Consider the following 9,082-nt stretch of genomic DNA (forward strand, 5'->3'; position numbering starts at 1 on the left):
GGTCTAATTATTTAATTACAAAATCTTGAGGTAGTTGTTTCTTATTCTACATGCCTCTTGCTCTTGGAGGCCTCTGAGCCCAGAGGGCTGGGAGGAAGGGGAGGGATGGTGGAGGGGAGCAGCTCAGACCAGAAGGACATCTCAGACAGTTTGGTAAACTAGAGCCTTCCGTGCACCACTCCAGGAGCAGACCTGCACAGCGTGGAAAGCTTTGTGCGACTTTCTACTGACTTCTCAGGGAACAGCACGCCTGCTCCTGCCTGGGTAGCTTTTGTCTCCCTGTTGAGGAGACTCCGTGGCCATTTGTTTGATATGTGTGATTCATTGGTGAACTTTACAGAAATAGCCTCAAAGGGAGAAGCCGGCCTTTCCGTCAATCAGCACCAGTGAGTTAGCGGAGCTGAGACGGCTCAGAGGTTTCATCACGCCGGGTTCCAGCAGGTTTCTGGCGATGCATGGAGGAGGAGGTCTAGGCCATGAGGAAACGGGGCAGTGTAAGACGAGAAAGAAGCAATGACACGAGGACACAGGGAAAAGGACTTTCCCAGCATCTTTTTTCCTTGACTAACTGCTATTTAAATTCTTAATTTGGTCCCCAATAGGGGGTCCAAGTAGAGAGTTCTCACCCACTGAGACAGGGCCGTTTCTGAGCAACAAAAGAGGTTCTTCTGATAGCAACTTGATGGTGTATTTTGGAGACAATCAAGGAGGCAGACAAGCTGCACCATAAGAATAATAAATGCCAACAGTGTGTAGCACCCATCACCTCACAGCACTTGAAGTCAATGTTCGTGCAGACTTCTGAGTTCACAGGGTCAGAGGGAATAGAAATAACGACCATTCGATACGAGCTTTGCAGGCCTCACCCTGACGGCTGTGTTTACAGAAGCAGTCGTAAGCACCTCTCTGAAGAGCCATTAGCCAAATCGACCGAAGAGGAGGATGCTCTCTGCCAGCACCACAATCCAGCAGCCGCGGCAGCGTCCTGGTGCGATGGACGCGGGGCAGCCCTGGAACGAGACGTGCTGGGCTGCAGCCTCACAGTCCACGCTTTGCCACCAAAGATGTGAGGGGTGCATGAATCTTTATTAAGTGACCATTTCTATATTGATAAAATGGGGATAATAATGGCATTCTACCAAGGTTGCTATGAGAATTAAGAACAGCATATGTAAATTCATAACAAAGTTCCAGCACATCTTAGAGTCACAATAAATTGCAGCCATTACAATAGCGGTCACAGGTGTGCCACAAAAGTCCCCATCTTCCAGCCACTCTGTGCTCTCTCACCTTTCCTTCTAAGCCTGTCGGTTCTGTCCTAATCTTCCGGTCTACCTTTCTTCTTGTACTTAGTTTTTACTTCTCACCATCTGAAGAATAACTGGGCTCAGTTGTCTGCTTGGTGTTTTCTCCCCAGCTTCACCGCTCAGTGCTGTAAACTGAGTCTCCCCTTGACTCCGTGATCTGTACCTGGTGGGCAAGTCCCACCCAGTGCCTGCATCTAGTGTGGAAGCGGGCAGTCAGGGGCACTGGTGAGGACCCTACAGTGAACCAGGTATGAGCTTCACCCCAAAGGACAGGCACAACTAAAACTGAAGACCGTACGTCTGCCTTTTAATATTCCACATAGACCACGAGGTTCTCTTGTGCATTTACTGCTACAACGCTGTTCCTCCTGGCTTCAGCATTGATACAGCATTTCAGTGTCCCAAGAAGGGATGACGTCATTGTTAGGGACAAAAGAAGTTGGCTGAATTTTTATTGATAACCAGCTGGCTTGACCATTTGCTGATGATGTGATAGCACATTAAAACGTGGTTTGATTGCCAGGTTCAGAGGCTCCTGAGCTGGTGGGATCATGAGTCCAGTTGTTTTCAAATTGGGATTGGTGGAGCCTTGAAGTTCCGAGGAGATATCCCAGGGCTCCTCCCAAGGAATCTGGAAGGGAGGCCAAGTCAGAATGCAGGCCTCTTGGGTCCAACCTGAGCATTCCCCTTCGACTGCTTCATACTGGGTTCTAGATAAGACTTTATTTAGAAAATAAAAACAAATTACACAGCTTGAAAAACAACAAACCAACTTTAGGGACTCTATTTCGTAAGTGAGGAATCACAATCTCGTCTATCAGCGTGCCCAACACTACACTCTTCATCTTTAAACCATTTCTGTGTTTAGCTCAGCAAATACTGAACATCCACTCAGCCTGTGGTGTGGTGCTCAGGCCTGAGGATGCTATAAGGAGACCGTCCTGCCCTGTAAGAGGAGGGAACCCAGGGTAGCCGTGACTGCTGGCCGTCTACTCAACATCCCCCTCCCTCCCTCCTTTCTAACAGAACCACAACGTAAAGGCACGCATCAATGTGCCCAGTTGAAAGAGAACATTTCCCGGCCCCCCTGTAGCTTGGGGTCGCCAATAGAAAGTAAGCTAAGATGTTGGGTGAGACTCTCAGGGAAGCACCTTAGACAGGGCCCGAACAGCTTCCATGCACCTTTGATCTGTTGCTCTCTCTTCCTTCCTGCTGTCTGATGTGCAGGCCTGATTGCTGGAGTTCTCCTCCATCTGTGGCAACCTCAGGGATGGAAACCACGTGCTAAGCATGTCAGTTCAGAAAAACAGAAGCATCCTAGAAACTGGTGACCTTGAAGTTGCCACCCCAGCCCAGGACTGCTCACTTCTGGATTTCCTTTACATAAGATAAAAATAAGCCTCCAACTTCTTTAAGTTGCTGTTAATATTATTTTTTAGCATCAGGTCAAACCCAATCCTAACGGGTACAGACAAGTAAAGAGGCAAATTCAGGAGGACAGTAAATTAGGGTGGGGATAGAATTTTTAGGGAACTATGAGGCTCGAATGTAACTCAGGCACTGGGGTTGGGGAAGGTTTCTTAGAAGAAGTGATGTCCAGACTGAGCCCTGTAAGGAGTTGGAACTAGCCAAGCAGAGAGTGTGGGAAGGGCTTCAGGGATGCAGAGAGTGTGTGCAGAGACCCGGGGGGGAGGGGAGAAGGGAGATGACCCCTTGCATTCTGGGAATTTAGAGCATTTCAAAGAAGAAAGAGCAAAGAGTGCATGGGAGGAGGGGGCGGGGGTGGTGTTAAGGCCTGAGAAGGATCATAAAGCATCTTGTCTGGCTGAAAGGGGCAGCCACAAAAGGATTTTAAGCAGGAGAGTAACATGATAATACTGGGATTTTAGACATTTCATTCTAAATTGAAGTGATGGAAACCAATTAGGAGGCTGTTTTAATAATAAAAGTAGAGCAAAAATAAAAATTAAAAGATTAAGAAAAGGGAAATTTTAAGAATATGGTTGTTGGTCAAATTGGATGGAGAAGATGAATCCATGAGGAAAAGGGAGGAGTCAACGTTGGTGTCCAGGTTCCTGGGTGGATGGTTTTGTTCATGGATGGAAGGAGCCCGGGCAGAAGAGCAGGCTTGCAGTCTTCAACGGTCACTAACAGACGCGTTACATCCGCACGTGGGAGCACTTGCAATCGCCAATTACAGGGTAAGCATTCAGAGCCTGCCAGCTCATTCCTCCCACCATCTAGCTGCCTTATTTCCGCTCCTTTCATCTTATTTCGCGGTGTCTATCCACTGATCTTCATATGGGATAGAACATAATGGATAATTCTCTAAATCTAAATACATTTTATCCTTTAACATAAAACATCTGTCCAAATTTGTTCAATATGAAAGGCATATGATACCATGGAGGAAAACACATGTTTCAGTAATACTTCTGCTCTTTCCTGACATTAACCTTTCTTCCTCTGTCTAGTTGGATTTCAGAAAACCCAAAGAAGACTTTGTGGAGCAGAGACACGTTAGTCTAATTGCCCAAATCTCATACCACATTCCTTCTGCTCAACTATTTACACGCTTCCTCTGGAATGTACATTCTCTTAGATGCAAGCAGATGATGGGGAAAGTTGGTTCAACCTGTCATTGTAATGAGATCAGATTCCAGAAGGAACTTCAGTGGGGCCCGTATTGCTAAGGCAAAACGGTGCTCGATTGCCTTGGATGGATGCAGAATGAATGATGAGGACAGTCACTAGCTAACAGTAGTTATATCCTGACAACTGATATATCTGCAGTTCTGGAACCTCAGGAAAGTAGTAATCAGGAAGTAAATAAAAAAGAATCTTAATAATTTTGCTTTTTTATTAGTTTCTTCAACAATGAAGTGTTAGTACCTACTAGATTCTCGTGAGTCTGAGACAGACAGACACACGAGCAACTACATAACTACAAATTAGAACAGTTCTCTGAAAGAAACCTCAAGTGTTATAAAGACTGTAACAGAGGGCGGGGTTCAGACAGAGGAGGGGCTGTGTGCCAGTCTGGGTTCAGCCACAGATAGAGGATCGATGCCGGCAGCTTAAGCGGAAAGCTACTCACTGCAGAGTATTAGCTTCCAGAAAGAGTGGTGAAGCCATAGCCCCTAGAGTGAGCTGCTGTGAACCATCCCCAAACTACAGCACCAAAGTGGACCGTGGGAGGAGCCACCACTGCTGCCAGGATCAGAGCTGATGTTTTTGCTGCCGGCCGACCCCAGAACCACATCCCCTCTGCTAAGATCTGCACATAAAACAGAGGCCCCGCACCTGCTTCTGTCTCTAGTTAACTCAGTTCTGAGTTCAAGCCTTCCACAAGAGCTTCTATTTGGTCAACAAAAGTCACATTCAGAACTCAGGCAGCAAGGGAGCATGGGTAATGCAATTTTGGGCTTTTCGGTCCCACCGGTTCAGGGGGCGACAGCAAAGGAGGTTGGAAGAGCAATGAGCAAGAGAACTGCTGTGTCTGAGAGCACATGGTAGGGGAAGCCTTGCTGGGGAAGCAGGGGAGATGGGAGGGAGAGTGTCTGGCCAGGTGAGGAGTGGGAAGAAGACAGCCACAGGTAGAGATCGGCATCCATGAGGGTCCTGAGGCAGAAAGTACTTGGCCATCTAGACCTTAAAAGAAAGCCAGGGAGTCTGGAGGTCAGAAAGTGAGGACGCAGTGTGGAGGGGGAGCCACGGAAGCTGACCCAGGCCAGGTCCTGCATGACCTCAGAGGCCATGTTCACAGTGTTAACAATCTAAATGTTCTCCTAAGTAACGCTGGAAGCCATTTAAGGGTTTTAAGCTGAGGATTACTATGACTGTGTTAATATTACAGATCGTTCTGGCTGCTGTGTGTAGAATGCACTTTAGAGGATCCGATTGAAGATAGGGCGGCTGCTGGAAGGCTTCTGGTAGACCCAGTGAGTGGTGATGGTGGAGACGGAACAAAGCGAAAAGATCCAAAGCATCGCTGGGTTTACTATAGACAAGAACGAATGACTGCCATATAATGCAAACGCAATGCCCCCAGCACGGTCACTCTGACGTCAGTGTTACTGTAGAAGGACAACCCCCTGGCTGGATCCCCAGTGTACGCCCGCCATTTGTTTATCAGGTGCATCGACTCTGTGTGGGCTTGTTTCTTTAGTTCATCCTTTGCGTTCTGTTTCTGATGTGCTGTGTTTACTACAAATAAAAATTAATTACTGTATTGTACCGAACACCCTTTGCACTCAGAAGAACAACTCTAGGTTCCAGTTTTACTATGTAACGTGGGTGCAAAAGAAGGAAGCGACGATGGGAAGAGTGAAAACAGCTGGGTGAGTGTACAGATGGATGAGACTGCGGGTCAGAGAGGAGTCAGCGAACGCGGCCAAAACCAGCAGAAGGACGACATAAAGGCTGACGAGCCAGGGCTGGGTTTCGAAAAGGGACCGCAAAGCAGCATTGAAATGAGCACATTTCCCGCCCCAGTGCAGGTGCTTCTGTCCAAGACCCTGTCTGTCAGCATGTTTAAGTTCCATGGGAAACACCTCCTCTGCCTGCCTCCTGCCTGTGATCGCTGAGTGAGATGTGAGCGAGGACACAGGGAGCTCAAACCACACGCGCCATCTCTGAGGCGAGGACGAGGGGAGATTGGCATGGAAGCACGGAGTAGAGAGGAGCAAACTGGAGCAGGACAAGGAGGTCACGCCAGAGCAGGGAAGGAAACCATCTGACCACTCCCAAATCCCTCTCTCCTCTCTCCTCACTTACTCTTTTCTCAAAGTCCTACAACCTGGCTTCCTCTCTCTGTTTTTCTGAAACGATTCTAGGCTCTGGTGACCTCCCGATTTCTCAATAGAAAGAACTTTTCCATAATTATTTTCTGTCTGCTCTGCTTAAAAATGAAGCTAGACAGGTATACCTCTTTTCCCCAAATTTAAATACCTCATTATTTTACTAACTATAAGTAATAAACAGTAATTGTAAATTTAAAAAAATCAAATAATACAAAGAAGAAATAAAAATCACTTCAAATTCCACAGTTTAGGGCAAAAACCTGCACATTGTTAGATGAGCATGCTTCCTGGTGTTTCTCTCTTCATGGAGATGCACTCAGGCCTGGAGAAGAGACGCAGCTCCATGTAAATACGCTGTATGTACTGCGTCTCTAACATGCTTTTGTTTTCATTCAACAATGTCAGTGAATATTGACACCATCGATTTTAACGATAGAGTAGCTTTCATTTGCTTCTCTTGATAAACATTTCAGTTGCTTCTACTTCTTTACTAAAATGCTTCAGAACATAAAGAAAGAAGGAAATCTGAATTCTCTGAAGATATCAGAACATGAATGTCAAAACCGACAGAGCACGCCAGGCAAAACCACACTGCCCTCGCTTATGAGCGTTGGCCAATTTGCAGAATTATTTCCTTGGTGTCATCTGTAGTAGTTGGGTGGCTAGACCAGAAAAGATGTGTTTTACATTTTGGTAACTATTTTAAATGCTGTTGGAAAAGTTACTCAGACGTATATTTCAGCTAAGAACGTCCCTAGGTCTCCAGCGCCTCCTAAATACTGTGTTGTCATGTTTCACTCCTTAAAATACTCACTGCTATTTTCATTTCTCTCACTACTGACAAGGTGGAATATCCTTTCAATGTTCGTTGCTCATTTGCACTTTCCTCTCTGAAATGCCTTTCAACTCCTCTGCCCTTTTTCTAATCATGGTGTGTCTATTTTTAATCTATTGGTTAGAATTAGGGAAATTAACACTCCATCCGTCACAGATGTTGCAGGTGTCTTTCCTAGCTCCTGAGGTTATCTTCAAACTCATTTATTGTATTTCTGCAGGTCAAAAGTTCTCCATCCTAGCGTACTTATCTTCCCTTTCTGTTTTCCTTCTTTCTTTCTCTCTCTCTCTCTTTTTTTGTGTGTGTGCAATACGCTTGGAAGCTTAGAAAGAACTTCAACAAGATATTGCACAAAATTGGACTTATGCATTATTCTAATAATTTTAGGATTTAATTTCTACAAATATTTGATCAACCTAGAATTTGTTTTGGATGTTTTGTTTTTCTAAATGGCTACTCAGTCATCATACCACCATCGCTTTTGCATAATGAATCTTTCCCCTCCACCTGACTTCAGGAGTCATGTTTATCACACTAAATTCTCATGCATGCAGGTTTATTCCACGATTTCTCTGATCTTTCCCATTAATGTCGGTCTATTCCTACACCCTAGAGCTATATTTGTAACTGTTATTTTGTAATATATTTTACTAAAGGAAAGTATATATCTCTGTACTTCTCTTTTTCATCAGAATTCCATGGGTGTTTTCCCACATTTATACTTCCAGTAAAAATGCAGAATCATTTTTTTAAATCAAGAAAAAATCCAATTAGTATTTTAATTGAGATTTAATACATTTATAGATTCTTTTAGGGAGAATTGACATTTAACAAATATTTAGCATTAACTATAAGCGCAAGAACTGTCTTTTTATTTATTTAAATCTTCTTTTATGGTCTTTGGTAGTTTTAGACTTTTCCTCATATGAGTTCTACATATTTCTTTCTAAATTTATTATCTAGATAATTTAATATTTTGTTTTTTAATATCGTAAATTATATCTTTATTTGTATTATATTTTCTAATTAATCGTTTATAGAGAAACCTAATTTTTGTATGTTAATTTTATTATTGGACACCTTTATAGATTCTTATTTTACCTCATATTTTTCAATGTTTTCTTGAAAATTCCACACAGAAAATGATATTACCTACAAAAAATGATAATTTCACCTCTCTCTTTTTGATATCAAGATATTGTATTTTATTCTATTACCTAATTGCAACGACTAGCACGGTAATGATGTTCTTGACTTTAATGGAACTTTTCCAGCACAGAAATTGAAACCTGATAACAAGAGAAAGTCTTCCAGAGCATATTAATAGGTGCACTGAGAGAAAAGGTCTCAGATTTGTTAGTTTATCCATTAAATAAACTTAAGTTTCTTTTATACAGTGTCTTAGAGCTTTTATTATGTTTTTTTATACTTTATGAACTTTTAAGAAGGACATTTTTAATGGAGAAATTCCTAAGCTTATTTAACCATCTTTACCAGGATTTGCCTTTTCAGATATGCAATTAAGCCCAACAAACACTTTTAATTTTATGCATAGAATATGTGCTACGAGTGTGTGTGTGTGTGTGTGTGCATGTGTGGATGTACAACCCACATAATCCTTTAAAACAAAAAAACAGAAATGAATAGTTTTACCAAATACTGCCTGGGAAATCTATGAGCGCAGTAAGATTTCCTCCTTTCCGCATTATAATAATGGCTATTTATAGCAATAGATTGTCTAATAATGAATCGCCTACCCTTCTCGGAATGAGTCCTTGTTGATCGTAGAACTGGAAGACTCCATTTTGCAGTCAGCCCTCCGTATCCGCGGGTTAAGAGTCCGCGGATTCAGCCAACCGCGAACGGTGAACATAATCATGGGGGACTGACTGAGAGAGGAGCATCTGCAGATGTTGGAACCAGCCCTCCGCGGATGCTGAGGGACAACTGTGTTCCTGTATTCCAATTGCTAATATTTTATTTAGGACACTTATGTATATATATTTATAAGTGGGGCTGGACTGAAATTTTACCATTTTTTGTTCTCATTGCAAAATTTTAGAGTTTAGCTGACTTCATTTAAAGCATTATGGAGATTGCTTTCTTTACGCTCTGGAACAGTTTAAGCCACTTAGCAG

General features: G+C 43.4%; 1 long non-coding RNA gene across 1 annotated transcript; it reads right to left on the reverse strand.

The window, feature by feature from the left end:
• Positions 1 to 1,067: 1,067 nt before the first annotated feature.
• Positions 1,068 to 3,738, reverse strand: LOC138918297 (uncharacterized). The gene is made up of 2 exons (XR_011427451.1): positions 2,459 to 3,738; positions 1,068 to 2,027 (listed from the first exon to the last, which is right to left on the reverse strand). It is a non-coding gene; the product is annotated as an uncharacterized lncRNA (long non-coding RNA).
• Between the last annotated feature and the right edge of the window lie 5,344 nt (positions 3,739 to 9,082).

The sequence above is a fragment of the Equus caballus genome, chromosome 16 (assembly GCF_041296265.1).
Source record: "Equus caballus isolate H_3958 breed thoroughbred chromosome 16, TB-T2T, whole genome shotgun sequence".
In the NCBI taxonomy this organism is placed as follows: domain Eukaryota; kingdom Metazoa; phylum Chordata; class Mammalia; order Perissodactyla; family Equidae; genus Equus; species Equus caballus.